Below are 18,362 nucleotides of genomic sequence, written 5' to 3'. Positions count from 1 at the left end.
GCCATCACATCCCCACAGCCCTGATGGAAACAAATACTTGCTATGGCAATAGACACTGCCCTCTACATTCTACCCTCTGGTTCCCAGTGATGGACAATGTCAGCTTGAGCAAGAAGGAGGATGTATTTGCCATTAAGTGCATGGTCAGAAATACCTGAAAGGGGTGCATGAAAGCTGTAATTGATGGAGGCATTGATCTCATTTGCTGATGTGAAGCAATGGGCATCTTCTGCCTAAGAGAGGATGTCAGAATGCATTGCACAATTCAGAAGTTTTATTCCCTTTGTTTTGAAAGAAGTCATTAGGAACCAGATGGCCCAGGGATTTCAGATATGACCTATTGTATTAGTCACAGAAAATCATCAGATTACTTGCTGGTGTCTTATGCAAAATGAGATAGTCCTCTTCTGCAGCCCAGCTCCAGCTGAATAGATTTTCCAGTTGAAATGGTAGGATTTTTTTCCATCAATTTGACTTTCAGCTTTTAAAAGATCAGTCTTTCTGGACTGCGAGCTGCAGTTAGCTCCTTGCTGGGATGGAGTTGAACAGGACTGCAGCCTCATCCCTAATGCCAGTCACATGAGGAAGGGACAACTCAGAAACATGTCTTCAGGTGTACATACTTCACGAGTGAAGGTATCTTATGCAAGATACCTCGCCAATGGTCCTCCAAGAGAAGGGCACATCAGAATTGGTCTGTGGCTTTATCATGACGATTTCTCAGGGAAAACACTACTGAAAACAGAAGAAGTGGTGAAGAACAAAGATGTGTTTTGACAGTTTAATTTGGAGGAGAGACTTCAAATGGATCGACTGAGTGAGTGGGGTGGGGGTGGGATAGGCTTTTCCCATCAATGGTAGTGTCTAGCACAGAGGAGCAGCTTGCATTAGGCGAGAGGAGCCAGTGAAGCAATCCTTCAGCACACAGCACCATGGGTGTGCGAGCTGCTGTTTCACCAGGACTGCCACAAGTTACCACATTTCAGCTGATTTGAGATAAGAGCCTGCAAGGAAAGTCCTGCATCATGGTAAATGCAAGAGAAGCAGAGGTAGTCCCTATGACAAAGCACTTTTATCATTCTTTCCACTTAGTGAAGACGCTTTGAGGTTTTCAATCTCTGTGTTGCTAGCTGGAGTGCAAGGGAGGGGAGCACTGAGAGAGTATGAGAATATCCTACACTGGGCCCATGGTTGGGTCCGTGACCTACACAGTGGTTGAACACAATCCAAAACCAAACAGGGAGGGACGAGTGCTCTGTTACGGTGAATGAAATTGCAATAGCTTAAAACAACAGATGCTCATAAGGAAATAACTGTAAATATATTTTGGGAACACAGGACTAGATGACCTTCCCACCCAAACCATTCTATGATTCTACTGTTCTATGAAAAGAAGAATGAAACAGGACAGAAAAGCAGATAGAAATGTGTCTTCAGTCTGTTCAGGTCATCAATCTGTTTAGCTGTTCCCACTCATAACAAACCTCTGCTATGTAAGTACTGGGTCTCAGCTTGGGCAGCTGAAATAATTAAGCTTTTAAGGAATATGTGCACTCTCCCCATGTCCCCTGCTGACCTCAAGAACAGGACCAGACTCCTGAGCAGGCAGTCAATACTTACTGGAAGGCAGAGCATCTCTGACACTAGAGCATTGCATGCCTAATCTGCTCAAGCACAAATGTCAGCAAACTTGTAAAATTACTTGCAATCCTTTGCAAAAGCAATGAGCAGTCCCATCTGCAGATGTGTTACGACCCTCACTGTGCCCAGCTTCTTGCCAGCCATCACACTTCTTTGGGGACTTTGGGCAAGGCAGAGTCAGCCCATACGCTAGCAGTGCTCCTGAAAGAGATGAAGCAGGCAAATAGCAGCCACTGGCAGCTCAGACATGCTGTGAGAATAAGTAGATGAGGCTGGCAAGGCAAGAATAAATAGCGGAGGCTTGTGGCACACTAAGAAAAATGGAGAGGCCACACTGGCGTCCTCATTTACAGCAGATGGAGCAAAAGGGAGGCTGCAGTGGCTTGGGTTGCGTGGCTGTAACTGCAGGGAACAGCCGGACCTGCTCTCCCAGATGGATGCCAAAATATATTACAAAGCAAAAAAAGCTTGACATGTTTTTAATAGAAATTTGCTGTCTTGCTCCCCTTCCTGTAAGCCTCAATAATGTAATGTAAAAAAGGAAAAAAATGGGGTATGATCTCATGCGCGGTGATTTATCTAAAGTGAGTTGCTGATCTCAGTCCAGCTCTTAGTGGGCAGATCTGGGCTTGGTGAGCATCTGCACACTCCTGACCTGCTGGTGGTCTCAGCAAAAAAGCCGTGGTGTCGAGGGCTCAGATCATCCCTTGGGAAGCCATTGGGGTTTTGCTTTTGATTTCAGGGGCAGCAGAGCTGAAGGGACAGATCCTGGAGTATTTTGTACTTAGAGAGGCAGCTCTACCCAGATGAGGGATTAGAGTTACCAGTGGGGTAGTCTTGCTGCATGGTTTTGTGCCAGTGTGGGCAAGAAAGCTCCATGCCCAGAGAAGCAATGTATTCTACAAATCCAAACTTCACTTAAAAGTGAGAGAAGTAAAACTGATAGGAAGTAATAAACAGGAAAGCCAGAAAAAACAAAACAAGACAAAACAAAACAAAAAAACCCCAAACCACCACCACCAACAAAACACAACAGTTGAAAATACATTTAAACCCGCCTTGAAAGCGGTTGTACCCTTAGGACCAATGGGGCCATCTCAAGAAGTCTTGCTTGCACTGATGTGATTGGTATCATCCTTTTTAGCTGTTTATCCTCTTTCCATTCCCAAAGCCCGTTGCCGGGTAGGGAATGAGGCTGGATCAGTGGTGGGGCAGAGGACGGGGGCAAGGGGAATGTGGGACTGAGGGCGGACGTGGCTTTGTCACCTGCAGGCAGATGCCCTGCCGGCTGCCACGGTGGAATAGGGACCTCCTGGCACCTGGAGAAGCAGCAGCTCTTCCCCACCCCAGTCCCAGCAGAGAACATCAATATGGAAAATGTTTCTATCCCTCTGCCATCTTGGCTACGTGCTACATATTCATCATCTTTATATTTTCTTTACTTTAATCTCCCCCATCTGCATGTACACAGGTCCAAATGATAACAATTACCATAAAACAATTGCATTGTCACCCTACCAATAAAAATTGCTCTGTTAATCAGGAGACTTTCAGAGGCACCATGCCTGAAAGACCTCATTTTAAACTGGCAGGCTGAACAGGGCAGCAGATAAATTAGCCTATATATGATTGCATGCTGAAATACATTGATTTAAGATTTTTCCCATTCAGCCTGACAACTTGTCTAAATAGGCTCATGTCTGAAGAAGACAGCTTGCAGACATGATGCGAATGACAGGGCATTGCAAATATAATGCAGCGCTGTGCAGAGCAAGGGAGCGAAATCATCGTGGAAGGGATTAGTGGGATAAATAAGAGGGTTAAAAATAAACAGAAGTAGGTACTCTAAAACAGCACAGCTCTCAAATTCCATCCTGATTTTCTTCTTCCATTTCTAATTGCTAAGTCACTATAGGGGAAAAGAAATGACTGCTCTGCTATCATTCACCATGTCATCTTTAGGTCTTCATTAGCAATTCCATCGACAATCTTAGCATTTAGCTCCTATCCTGCAATTCTGAGTGTCCTAATCACACCACGATGGTTCAGAGTGCTGAGGAGTAGAAAGCAGAGACCACGTCTTCCTTTGCGTTTGGAAAAACGCAGTACCTTAGGTATGGATTGTAATAAGTGAGTGACTGAGATGGGCTCTGGTCCCTGCCAGTGCTGTGAACTCTGCCTGTGTCATTCCCACACACGTTTTGACCCTGATCAAAACCAGAAACACTTGAAAAGGACAAATTATTTTTTTAAAGCATTTCATGAAGCATCCTGTAAATCAGCCCAGTGTCACAAAGGTTCTTAACTGTGTAAAATAAACCCAGTATTTTTCCTTACCAGCAGCACACAATTCCAAGAGGACCAAGGTGAAATAACTGACATTACTTGCAGCATTAGATTGGACTCAACATCAGATTTGATATTAAAAAATATGCATGTTTTGATACACCGTGTAACACCATCTAGGCCTCAGTGGATTATAAATATTAAGTAACTGATCAATTTTCAGTGCAAGGCAAAGGCAGAGAGATGAGGATTTATGGAGGCCCTTCACTGCAGACCTTAGCAGCAAGAGGGCTCAGATGGGCTGAGTTTGGGGAAGGTGTCCTGACCCTCGGTGGAGGTTGAGGCGGCTGGTGCCTGGGAGCCCCTTGGCCCTGCATGGGCACATGCGGAGCTGGGCTGCACGAGGCCGTGCTGCTGGAGCGAGTCACGGTGGAAAGATTCTCTTCTCCACCTGCAATGTACATAGACCAGTGGGGTCCCAGCTCAGCCTCTGGGAAGAACTCCACTGGAAATCCTCAGAGAAGACTTGTCCCCAACCTCCCAGCCCACCTTTAGCACTTTTCGTCCCCCTGAGGGGAGCTCAAGAGTCTTTGTGAGGGGCAACCACCACACCTCAGCCAGAGGGTCTTCCCCTCCGCTCCCCTCCAGGAGCAAGCCCTGCACTCTGCTGGACACACCACCAGGGTACTTCTCTCTCTCAGGACATGAGAACATCCAGACTTGCAGCTGTGGATGTATCCATCATTTCTGGAGTTAGTTTTTGAGGTTTGTAGTGGTCAATCTTAAGTATTGCCACTTGGAGGTATGTAATGTGCTACAGAGAAGTGTGTGGGTAAAGGCTTGTGTAAAAGAGGTATATGGTCCTAACAAAGCCCTGACAACACATGTGATTTCTTTGAAGACTGTGGCCTTGGAAACTGGGGAACTGGGGACAAAGCAGGGATTTTCCATGTGTACTAAAGCACCAGTGGAAATCCCTTCTGCTTTGCATGCAGGTATCCCCCAAGGTGGAGCACATGCTGCACAGAGGCATGGGACCCTCACCTCAAAATTCGTCTGTGCTCTCCCAGCCTGCATGCTCAAACTCAGGCCTCTCTTACCAACGATAACCTGGTTCCTTGCTGCATTGGCTCCTGACATAACTGTGCCTCCAGTGTTCAGAGACCATGGACTTTTCATCTTCAACCAACATGGCTTCAGGTTGTGCCAGGGGAGTTCTAGATTGGATATTAGGAAGAATTTCTTCACGAAAGGGGTTGTCAGGCATTGGAACAGGTTGCCCAAGGAAGTGGTTGGGTCATCATCCCTGGAGGGGTTTAAAAGACAGGTAGATGAGGTTCTTAGGGACATGGTTTAATGCCAGTGTTAGGTTATGGTTGGATGATCTTGAGGGTCTCTTCTTACCAAAAATATTCTATTATTCTATGATTCTAACATGTAGTGATGCCCAAGGGTAGCTAGGAAAAAATGTATTAAAAAGACAGCACGTGCCGTTGAGTCCATTGATGCTTAAGTGTTAGTCACTGGAAAGTTTGGGAGTATTGTCGTGATGAGAAGTCCTACCTATCTCCAGTAGGACAGGGCACAGCTGCTGCGGGTGGCTGGCTATCAAGAGCATCACATGGGCTTTCAACACCTGCTTCCTGCTTCTGCTTCGTTATTGTGGTGTAGTGACATCTGAAAAGGGTGGGGGATCTGGGAATGACTTGCTGACAGTCTAATTAACATTTATTTGATCATCCCTTGCCTTACATCCTTATTATAGCATTTCAGACATCATGTAGTTTTCTCTAGTGGACCAATAAAATAAGGAGCCATATTTTTTTAGAGCAAGCATTTTAGTAAACAGTCTGGAAAAAAAATCCCTGGGAAGCTGGTATCGAGGATAAAACAGTCTTTGTTTTATGATCATTGAAAACTGCTGGTGTTGGACCAGTGGGAACAATGGAGCTGCCTGAAAGACAGGGAAGGAAGGGCAGGGGCAGGTGTCATGAAGGCACCTTGCAATTGCTGGGAGGAAAAGGACAGGTCTGCTGCTATGAGGGACAACAGTGGGCTGCTCAAATGTGACCCTCCTCCATTTTATTTGGAGATATAATTACAGCAAAAAGACACTGCCCAGTCATCCTGGGGAACAATCCTCTTCCTGAAGCTGGACCCCAAAGTTTGATATGCAGAAGCAAAAGGGTTATACACTGTGGTTCAGAAAATACCCAGAACTAAGGGCTGTGCTTCGTGTTCTGAACTCCTGTTGGTCAGCACTGTGTACTATGAGGCCCTGCAAAGCCCCACTGCATGAGTTCTCCCACCTCTTCCTTGGATTCTGAGCATCCATGTCCCCTGGAGGACATCCCTCCGATCCCTCTTTCATTGGTCTGGCCCAGCACAAATGCATCCTTTTGATGGGACCAGAGGCATGTCAGCATTGTAACTCAAAAAGCATTTCTGTCTGCAGTTGCTCAAAATTGGATCTTTTCACCCACCACAGTTCATCTGCACCATTCTTGTGTGTGTCCAGCTTGGGATCCACAGATACTCCTCTCCCTTTAGGTGGCTGGTTCAGCCCTGTCAGCCTGCACTGGTTCTGTTTCTTGGCAGGATTTGCTTGATGTAGGAGCATCCTCCTCTTTCTCTCTGTCCAGGCTATGCATACTCCACCAATTCTTGCAAATTCTTTTGCAGAGCAATGTAATTAATTATATTTTTGCACAGTGTTTACCTACTGGGGGGTTAGTTTATGCTGGCTGTCACAGCCTGTGCCTCTTTACACACTATTTTTTGCTAGAGTCTGACTTTGAACTTCACATGACCCCTTGTGTGAAGCCTTTACCTGCGGTATCGTGATTTTTTACTTCATCCCTTCTGTCAAGACACTGTCCTCCTTCTTCCATGATTTACCTCCCTTGCTTGACAAGCTTTCATTCTTCGTCACACATTAATTCTATGCCTTCCTTTAATCTCTCCCAAAAGGTCTCAGTCCAAGCCCTCGTTATAACATGATCTTATCACAGACTTAAATCACACTTATCACACACTAAAATCATAAAGGTATTTCTGCAGATTGAGATCACTTGCCAGCTGTTCCTGCCTTGCCTGCACACGCAAAAGGATGCCTGTACATCTCCTTTGTTTCCTGTTGACATAAGACGCACCATGCTGAAGCTTCTGCCATGCATTTTCACAGCTCATCTGAGTTAATTGCAAATGATTAAGAATGAGCTGCTTACCACAGGAGCGGAAGAGCTCTTTTTCTGGGACCAATTGCTTGTGTGTTGTGCTTGGCTGTAGCTGAGCCTTCTCCAGCTGCTCTCCGTGTCTGCCACATTTTGGTCCCTGCTAGGAAGGTCCGGCTGCATGAATGGGATCCTCCCACCCCTTCCCAGTTTAAAGCTGTCTCCTAACATCGAGGGGAACGCGGGTCCTAACTGGGGATCCGGCTGCCAGCGACTCCCCTTCCTGGGGGGGCCAGGCCACGGATGTGTCCGTGCCTGGTGTGCCGGTGAGTGCCACAGTGCAAGAACATCCCTTTGGGGATTGCTCCTGCTGCTGCTCCTCCGGCCGTGCGGTGCTCTGGCTGCCCCACTGCCCGGCTGGTGGGTGGGTCCCTCTGTTCTGCATATGCATTAACAGCAATATAAAGAACAGATGGCACCTTCTCCCCATAGTGCACTCAGATGAAGTTTGATATTGTTCTCTGTTCTTCGTTGCAAGCAGGTTTAAATTACATTAGAGGCTTTGAGAGCCACGGTACACGTCATCCCTTATCGTGCAGGGCAGGGAAAATAAACACTGCTGAGCTCGCTGCCCAGTGACTCATTTGCAGGAGAAATTTTACTTTGGGGAATGGACTCTTGGTCAGTGCACATCCAAGGGCCAGAGCACTCTTTCGCTTGCAGAGACAACTGGAAGGGTTGATAGGGCTGGCAGAGGATGCCAAGGTAACAGAGTTTTGCTTTGAGGAAAATGTCCCTGAAAGAGTAGGGGAAAAAGGGGAAAAAATGAACCAGATTTCAAGGATATAATTAGTTATTCAGGTATTTGCATTTGCATGTTCAATCACATAGGTAGGGGATTAAAGGCACATTAATCACTGGAAGGTCTCAGGATAAATATTTAGTTATAAGGTTTCTATTCCGAGGCAAAATGTTGAGAAATGGCCAGTACCCAGAACAGTTGACGAGAAATGAGTAAAAGCTAAAGTTCAATTTTACAACAGGATCTGTGCTGTTAGCCCCGTAATTCCTGCAAATAACCTCTGGCTTCAGTGGACTTACAGCCTGACCCAAATACTGCTCACGTTTCTACTCACCTTCCATGCAGGAGCACACTTCAGCCTTCTTCATATTCAACAGAGGTATAGAAATTTATTTTTGCTTTTTATTTTTCACCCTGAAATTTTGCTTCACCATACTAGCATTTGCTCAGTGCTCCAGGCACCCAGTTTCCCTAACCACTTTTATTATTTTCAAAAAAAAGGAGCATTTTTCACGTAGATAACATATTTTGGCCACTTTGTCCAAGTACTTTAAGTATCCCAACACTCTGTGAAGAAGTTCACTTCCGTGAAGAAGTTTGTTGACATGGGCCAGGAGTAAGAAGCACATTAAACAGGAATAAAACACACCTGTTCCGAGTCCCATCCATTTCGTCCAAGGGCACATAACACCTCCCCTGCCTTTACCTGCCTGGGGTACCTCAGGAGCGGGGCAGGCAGGTGTCACACTCCTGCACTTTGCTACACTGCTGACTTCAGCAGAAGGCTTTGTCCAAAACCTGAAGCATTTCATGTTTGAATTTCACCATTTGTAACGCCACTGCTAACAAGCCATCAGCTTCACTCAATTTTGAAGTAAACCCAAGCTGATTAAAATTGCAGCTAATTAATAAAACTCAGGAACCTGTCAGCAGCACACACAGCATTCCTGGAAATCTCCAGCAAAGTCCTCTCCGAGTTCCAGCTTGCTCTTGTGCATTACTGGCAACCTACTGTCTATATTGTTATTCATCCAAAAAGCTGAGATCATTTACTCTACGATGGGCAGTGGTTTAAATGGTCCCTTCCCATTATGTTTAACTCCAGCAAGGAGGTCACAACCCTCTGCAGTTGTATAGATACATGCAGAGGGCTCGGGACACCTGAGTAGGGCACAGCTCATGCAGAGGACTTGCTCATGTTAAATGTGTCTGCCCCAACATGTCCCTGAGTCTACCTGGCTTCCCTGGGGCTAGGCTGGGCTTGAATCATTGAATCATAGAATCATAGTTTGGGTTGGAAGGGACCTTCAAAGGTCATCTATTTTCAACGCCCCTGCCTTGAGCAGGGACATCTTCAACTGGATCAGGTTGCTCAGAGCCCCGTCCAGCCTGGCCTGGAATGTCTCCAGGGATGGGACATCTACTATCTCTCTGGGCAACCTGGGCCAGTGTTTCACCACCCTCATTGTGAAAAATGTCTTCCTCACGTCTGGCCTGAATCTCCCCTCCTTTACTTTAAAACCTTTACCCCTTGTCCTATCGCAACAGGCCCTGCTGAATCTCTGCCCATCTTTCTTTTGAGAACCTAGAGAAAGCAGAACACCAGATGGCTTTCTTTAAAAGGACGATCTTCCCTCTTTCCAAGGCAAAGAGACCTTGAAAGACATTTACCTCCCACTCCCAGTTTTGGGTCAGCTAGTTCTCCCACCCCAGGCACCTCCTGCAACGAGGAGAACACAAGGCTTCTCCAGAAGGCTTCTCTGGGCAGGGGGACATGATGTACCACCAAGGCATCCTCTGCAAGGACTTCTCTCTCTGTCCTTTCATCAGGAGGAGAAGAGCAACCAGACCCCTAGTGCTGGAAAATTCATAAGCAGGTTGATTGTCCTGTTCCCAGCCCATGATCTCCAAGGCCAGCTTCACAGTTTTCCTCTTTTGCTGATTTCAATTAAAGGTAAAACTATCCCCGGTTGAAAACAGGTTTTTGCACTTTTTAATTTGTTAGCAGCCATACAGCCAGATTTCAGGCTTTTATTGAAAGCTCTGTGGTGCTTGGTATGCCAGCTAAAGCACCCACTCCTGAAGATACATGGCTTTATGAACAGTTCAACCTTCTTTTGATCACTTATTTTTCCCTCTTTGCTTTTAAATAGATTTGTTTTAATTCTTATCTTAGCGATTTTACAGAATTGTAAAATATTTTTTGTAAAGAAAATACACACTTTTATAAAAAATACTGTAAGAGTTTTCTGACTAGCATTCTCACAAATAGCAGAATAATTCCACCTTGGTCCTGTGAAATGATGTTTGCTTCTAACTGAAAGAGAAAATCTCATGTCTGTCTATTAGTAAAGTTAAAAAAATAAATACAGTGTCTGAAAGGAGGTACAGATATACACTGAATGCACCAGAATGCCGGATAACACCCAAATAAATGATCGTCATATCAAGATAATATATTTTATATAGTGGCTTATTAGATATGATATTGAATGTATTTGGCCCATCATAGTAAAAGCATGTCTGTATGCCAGAATTCGCTAGCACATTACAAAAAAACCACAACACTAGAAAGAGCTAAAAAAAAAAAAAAAAGAAAACCAGCTAAGACCACTTGCAGATGTTGTTCTCGAGCTGTGGCCCAAGCTTGCATACCAAGGGTGCTATTTTTAGCAGGGAGAAAGGTTTGAAAGTGGCCAAACTTCTTAGCTCCCAAGTTTTTAGCTACATTAAACTTTTGCCTTAAAACAAGACAAGCATTCTTTTAAAATCCTTCCTATGTGGTTGTCTTCAAGCATTTAAAAACTCTTTATAGACCAGATAAGCTTGAAAATATAATGTAACAGGAGCTTTACACATCTACTGTGCATGATGTGACCAAGCGAGCCAGATCGGGCCTGCCATTGCCTTCATTGATCTTTTATAGACAGCTGTCTTTTAAATTTGTATTTATAGACAATTGTGTTTTATATGCATATACGTAATTATCTTTTTTTATAGACAATTGATCTTTTATAAGCACTTCAAGGCACAGCTCGTTTCCTTACGTACCTTCGGTCGCAGCCCGCCATGCCTGTTCCTCTGCCCCGGGCACTTGGAGGAGGGTGCCGATGCCAGCCCATGCCCAGCTTCTGGCAGTGCCCCTGCCTGCACCCCAAATGACTGTGCTACACAGCACACCAGCAGCCCCCCTGCACCCCACCACCTCCACACTGGCGGATCAAGGCTCCTGGAGCTCGCTGGGCCTGCACCCTCTTGCAGAGCGCTGTGGGCCTGGTCCTCATGGAAGTACATCACGCCCTGTGTTATTAAAAGCATCCTTCGCTTCAAAACTGTGGTTGCACGTGCACACATGCATAACCTAAAATACTTTCTCTTCCGTTTTACTGAAGTGTCTTAAAACTGCGCAGTGTGAGGGAAGACCAAACTGATGCTGAGGGGAGACCTTCTCTCTCCCTACAGGTAGTCCTGAAAGGAGGTTGTAGCATGGAGGGTGTCGGTCTCTTCTTCTCAGTAAGTGACAGGATGAGAGAAAATGGCCTCAAGTTGCACCAGGGGAGGTTCAGATTGGATGTTAGAAAACCTTTCTTCATGGAAAGGGTTGTAAAGCACTGGAACAGGCTGCTCAGGGAAGCAGTGGAGTCACCATCCCTGGAGGGGTTTAAAAGGCGTGTAGATGAGGCTCTTAGGGACATGGTTTAGTGCTAGATTTAGGTGATAGTGGGACTCGATGATCTTAAGGGTCTCTTCCAACCAAATTATTCTATGATTCTATGATTCTATACTTGTACCACAAACTGTGCAATGCATCATCAAGCATTGTGTGTTCTGGGGTGAATGGTATTTACTCTACAAATCCAGTTCAGCCTAGAATATTAAAATATTTCATAGGTAACGGTGATATATAACTAAAAGCTGGAGGTGCCAGTTAGGAGAAACAGGCAGCTGAGGGTGTGCTGGGGGGAAAGTGTCAATAGGGACCAAACAGGGGCTGTTTCCCTTCTCCCCTCAGCATCCTGCTGGATCAGGATGTCGATAGGGAGAGACACATTGCCCCTCCCCTGCTCTTCAAATGTGCCCTGGCAAAAATACAGAACAGAGTTTGCCAGTCAGCAGAAGGAGGTGCAGCAGCAATCGTGACAGGGACCTTTGGACATCCTGGAGAACTTTATAGAGACGACTTAGGCAGGGAGGAGGATCAACCTCTTCTCCTCAGCTCCGTCCTGCACCTGGCTTTTTTGCTTTCTTCTCCTTGCCCTGTCCCCTCCTTTCCCCAGCCCTTTCACCTGAAATGATGCTGAGGCAGGGACTTGCTTTATTCATGCAAAAGCTCTGAGAAAACACAAATAACTGAACCACACATGAATCAACTCCACACTCCCCAAATATCAGGTGGCTTTCCAGCACACCCACCTACTGTGTCCTGGGACCAGCGGCAATGCTTTTTGGCACTGGAAACATGGGGACTGAAGGGATCTCTCTGGTTGTCCAGACAGGCTACACACTGCCAAGGAAAGCCATAATTCCATCAAAAATTTGCCAAGTTAGGATTTTTTTTTTTTTCACCTGAAGTATCATTTGGTTGTATATTTGTCCTGTATGGTGTCATGAAAAACTTTGAATACAGAAGCTGAATTTCCAGAAGAAGAAGAAAAGCATAGAGCAGGGAAAAGAAGATACAGGCTGAAACGTGTCGTGGATGTGAACTGACCTCAGTGCTGCCCATCCTTCTGGACTGCTTGTGCTGCAAATCCACTGGCATGCCCAAAACATGCAAATATGTAGAGGCTAATCAGCACAAGCACTTTGGGGGAGAAAAATAATCCAACACTAGAAGCCTTCTTTTTTTCACCTACCCAACCATGAGAGGAGAGCAAAAGTGGGGTGGATGTGAGGGAGCCTGCTGCTAAGGACTGGCAATTTCGTGTCCAGAGCAGCCAAGGCTGTGGGGCTCAGGAAGAAGTGCCTCACCTCACCCTTTCTCTACTCACTCCATGTCAAAAAACCTTGTTTTCAGCAGAGCAGAGCTCCCACCAGCCCGGCGGAGACAATGGAAACCTAAAGGGCTCAGTGGGCTCGGGCTCAGTGCCGAGGGAGCTCCCCAAATCATACTCTGCTCCCCACAGGGGGACTGTCCTTGCGCCAGCCATGCTGTGTGTGCATCAGTCCAGCTGCCCTGGGTCGTGGGTGCTCAGCTGGCTGTGAAGGGATTTTGGAGCCTACCTTTAAGAGTCCAAATTTGGAAGCTTTTTTTTCCCACAGAGGTAATTATTTTTTGCAGAGAATGTAAGAAAGCTACACTTCAACTTCCTTGGCAACTTCAGTGCTAGAAGAGCTGGGATCTCGTACAAATCCAATCACTGTACGTTCCATGAGACTTTTTTTCCTTGTATTAGCCTACGTTTCAGATCTGGAGGGGGTGGGGGAAGCTAGCAGGCAGGAAGGGACAATTTTCTCCCACGAGCTGTGCAGAGGCAGGCCAAGGGCAGCCAGGCCAGGGGCTGAGGCAACTTTCCCACCCAGGAGGCAAAGCATGAGAGACATCTGCCCACCTACCCTCGCCTCTCACCCCCCAGCAGCACCTCACTGCCCTGCAGGGTCACTTCACAGCAGGTGCAAGATCTACATCCAGACTTTTTTTTTTTTCCCCCCCAGCATTTCCCAACCCAATGTTTGCAGTGTTTTGTGAAACGAGTGTTTGCGGAAGAATTGGGCTTTTGGTACAGATACAAAGAGCAAGCGCTGACCCGGGTTAGGTGTTTCTTGTATCTGCTGGCTCACGTGCCCCATCTGTTCCTGTGCCCAGCTTCTGAAGGACAGAAATCTGTCGCAATCGCTGTCAAGCAGTCCCGGTTCTTTAGTTCAAAAGGATGGAGACTAATTAGCTCCTTTTTGAGATCCCCTGGCACAGCCTTTGAGGTGCTGGACCCCACTTAGCTGACTTTCAAGGTGCCAAGTTCTTAAGCCTCCCGAGATGTGCAGATGGTGGCAGTGTTTGGTCCCCCTTCCCCAGGGGAAATCAGTGGCAGGAAATTATAATATAGCTACTACACACTCCCCCACACACCCCGCAGAATCCACCCTTCCATGAAAATGCCAGAGAGATTTAAACAGCTTGCATAATTTCAAGAGGAAGTAGCGAGAAGAGAAATAAATACACTTTGTAATAGTATAACATACCTCGGTTAAAAAAACCCAAACAAACAAACAAAAAAACCCAGCTATGTTCACAAAGGTATCCAGATCTGCTGGTAGATCTTGGAGCCAGATGGGACTGGATCTACAGAAAAGCGTGGCAGAGTAAGTGCCTGTGACGTGAAGGGAGCGGTGCCACCACGCCACTCTGAGTCCAGCACTCCCAAGAGTGGTAATGGCTGCTGCTCTGGTGACAGACAGCATTGCTACCCCTTGGCTCCAGGTGGCCGCTGGCACTTCGGTGGTTTAGTAGAAGTTGCAATGATTGCATGGGCAGATAACTTTAAAAAATGACTGCTTCGAGATTTTCTGAAACTATTTTTTGTTTACACCTTGTGGGGTCTGCTTGCTTTGTGTTTCAAACTATGGAATGCTGATCTGCACGGGCATGGAAATTTTACTTAATAACTAACATAACTAACACAATAAAAATCTCTTCCAGGCAATGCCAGGGTGAAATAAAGAGCTTTTCTCTCATGCCTGGGAGGTTTTGTCTCATGTTACCAGAGGACACATAGAAACACAGTTCCCTCCATCACTCAGAGACCCTTTCCCACGAGTTCTCCCATTCAAGAAGCAGCACTGGAGGAAGCAGTTCTCACATACCCTGCACACCCGAAAGAAAGTACTGGGCATTTTGTGGGGTGGAGGAAGAACAAGATCCCCGAGGCTGCAAGAAGGAAAAGCTACAATGAAATTAGGCAGCTGGTGCCCCTGGGGCAGCCTGTACCATTCCCCTTGTCTTGGCAGAGGTGAGCCCCGTTTCCCCTGCAAACAAAAGGAGCATCAAACCCAGGAGCTTGCATGCCATGATGACATTCATCCCAGCAGGGCTCCGCTCCCAAGGAGAGCAGGCACCAGGAAATTATGTGCAATACATTTAAGTGATTTACAGCTCTCTGCGTGCGCAGGCCCCCTGTCAGCTCTAGTTACCTGACAGTCAGGGGTGGCTTCAAACCATTTAAAGATTTCTTTTCCAGACCACAATACGTGCATGAGGTGGAAATGAAGTCTACAAAAATCATGAGTCTGGGTTAAAAGGAAAATATAATTTTGAGGAAGAAAACGCACATCACCCCATAAGACAGAAGAGTCCATTGAAAGGAAATTCCCCACCCCGACCCAGGCGCTGAGGAGCTGAGAGAGGCTCACGGGGACACTGGGCAGTGAAAGCCCCCTTGGGCCCATGGGAGACATCAGCTAGAGGGGCACTGGTGAAATGGATACCATCACCATATGGCCACTTCCAGCCAGGATGGAGAGAATCTGCCTGTTGTTTCCTCCCCGCTTAGCGTGTGGGTAGTTAAAGGAGAGACGGTATTAATATGAATTTATCTGGAGGCAAACAGCAATTCTCAGAAAAGCAGTGGCAAGCGTGGACGAGACAGACATAAATCCAGTGACAAACAGTCAACACAGAAGTCTCAGATTCACGCGTTTTGAGACAAATGTGAAATTGTTAAATATATTTCTGTTTCTCATTAGGCTGCATCACAAGGGATTACAACACATATTTTAACGTGCAAAAATCTTAGTTAAAGTTAAAGATTAACTTTCCTTCTTTATCTACATCTAAGCTGAGCTCAGACTATCCCAATGGGCACCTCTCCAATTTCTGTTTGTAATTTTGAACCACCCTTCAGACGTCTCTTTCACTCTCGTAGCGAAGACCAACTTTGAATCTTGTGCGTTACCAAGTTTTCTTCACCAGGATTTTTTCATTAAAAAATCACCCAAACTGAGGCCATTTTACTTTCAATGCATCTAAATTTTAGCCCCCTTAAGCCTGGTGACTGCTTTTCTCAACTCCAATTCTGGACCCTTCAAAGCCAAGAGGAGCAAATGGGATTCTTTCTGTCTATATTGATTGTCTTTAGTCGAAGTCCTTGTTGTGTATGTGATTGAAACACTAAGAAGTGTCAGAGTTTACTGCAACTCCTAGACAAGTCGGAGCAGAGAACTTCTGTCATGTCTCCCACGTACATTAAGGTGTATATCTAGATCTCATTATAGCTACAGTTTCTCCGTAACTAGACTTCCCAGAGGTTTCCTGTCCCCTCTCCAACTTCATCAGACTCATCAGGGAGGAAATGCTCTAAAGAGTATTTCTATTATCCAGTTTCATTTCTGAGCTTCTTAAGGGATTTTTTATTCTCTAGAGTGGAACACAGAACATATTTGCTACCAGGGCATCCAGGGGCTCCTCTCAGAGCCAGGGCCCTCTAAATTAATTACTATGCAAGCATGTAGGAAGAGACAATTGCTACCTCATAGCATGTACAACTAGGATGTCTTCCCTAAACCACTGATACACATACAAACAGAGAAATAATTAAGCCAATTTAACCCCAAACCTATGTTCTGAGTCGACTGGAAAATGGCCAAAGATGTTTGCAAGATCCCACTATTTTGTTTGCAAACTAATCATTAGTTAGAGCTCTGGAAATAGGGTCTGACTGCAAGGGGGATAAAGCATCAGCAAAGTCCATGTGATACCTAGAGAAAGCCCTCTGGTGAGCGTGTCCCTGCATCCCTACCAATTCATAGGGAGGACCTGTACATCCCAAGCTCAGGGACTTACATGGGCTCCACAACCTGCTCCACAGCAAGCACAAACCCCTTCTGCCTTCTTGTAACTGACAACAAAACTATAGGGAACAAATCTGGTTCCTTCCCACCCCTCCACCTCCACTCACTTCTTCTGAGCCTCTTCCTCCTGATGGGGAACTGACTGCTCAGGGGGCATCACGTGCCACAGCAAAAGCCAGATGTTTGATTTTGACAAGGTCATCGTGAAGTGAACTTGAAAAAACATAATAAAGACCACACTTCAGAGAGCCTTGCACACAATTTTTATCTTTTGTAATGCTTTTTTTTGAGGTACAGATAAATGTAAGTACTACCTAAACCATTAAGATTGAATTAATCACATAGAAAATGCACTCTTTGCCATGCATGGAAGTAATTCGCCTTGTATTTTTAAAATGGAATATTAATAAATAAAACTTATCACCTATGTTGTGGCTGTGTTTCAAACTGCTTTTCAAATTAATTAATTCTCACCAGCTTGTGCGAGGCAGAAAACCATTATTAGCCTAGTTTTTACACACAGAGGGGGAGAGATTTCTCCAGCCTGTAAGCTCCTTGTGCAACAACATCGCCTAGCTCTTTAAATAGCACTTTAAACTCCTGGAGCTCAGATTACTTTGCAAAGGAAATTGGTTTCCTTTCCTCGAGGTGAAAGGAGCCAGGAGGAAAAGAGATCTGTCAATTCAGAGCCCCAGACATGTTTCATTTAAACCCCTGGGGCTCTGGGGATGCTCACCACCTCCCTTGGCCTGTCCCCTGGCTGCTGGCAGGCAGTGGGGATGCAAAGAGGGTCTTCCCCAGCACTTATAGCCCAGAACAAGCCATCACTGGGGAGACGCTCCAGACCCTGCCCGGCGTCACCTGGGTCTGCCTGGCAGCAGCCTCATCAGCCAGCAGGACCCTGAGTTGTCAAGTAGCCTTCCACATGGGACCTGCAATTTTAGCAGAAATTGCTGCGCCAGCTTTTCTAGTGTTATTATCTGGTCCCTCTTGGCCAAGATCCCGAAACCTCTGCTCTCAGTCAAGGTGCAGCTCTTGGGTCCTGGAGACACAGACCTGAGCTGTGACTTGGGATTGGCAAGCCCTGAAGACCCTTCCTGGGGCCAGACGCTCCAGGACAGGAGATGGGACGGGCATTCCAGGCAGCCGTGCAGCTCCTCCCCAAGAAGATGCTGTTTTTAATGCTGAAGACTGTTGTGGGGAGTCCTCTAACATGCTACACAGTGGCAGGCTAGGACAAGAGCCCCAGCCACCTTCCCTGGCCATTACCCTAACACTTGCTCATGCAGCCTTGCTCCGGACAAGCTGTCATGCATGGGGACACCAATGTACATGAACAACTGATTTGTCCGAGGCCAGGAGTTAAGTTTAAAACATCTACAGACTTCTCCAGGGATTAGTAAGGAGCGGGATCTACCAAAGCACACGTGCAGGGACAGACACATGCCACATTCATGGAGACCCGCCAGAGAGGGGCCGGTTTCCTGAGCCAAATCTGGGGCAAAAGGCACGGTTGTTTTGGTTCACTTGTATTTGCTTAAAGTAATTCAACGGAAGAAGTATAATAAAAAGGGCATGTAGAATTGCTGCTGCCAGGTGACTAAAGGCCATTTTAAGTAAGGCCCTGGCTTGGCCTGGACTCACCTCACCTTGCTGCCAGGTCTTTCCATCACATT

This window comes from Caloenas nicobarica, chromosome 1 (genome assembly GCF_036013445.1).
Source record: "Caloenas nicobarica isolate bCalNic1 chromosome 1, bCalNic1.hap1, whole genome shotgun sequence".
Taxonomy (NCBI): domain Eukaryota; kingdom Metazoa; phylum Chordata; class Aves; order Columbiformes; family Columbidae; genus Caloenas; species Caloenas nicobarica.
Note: the sequence above shows the minus strand (reverse complement) of the source record.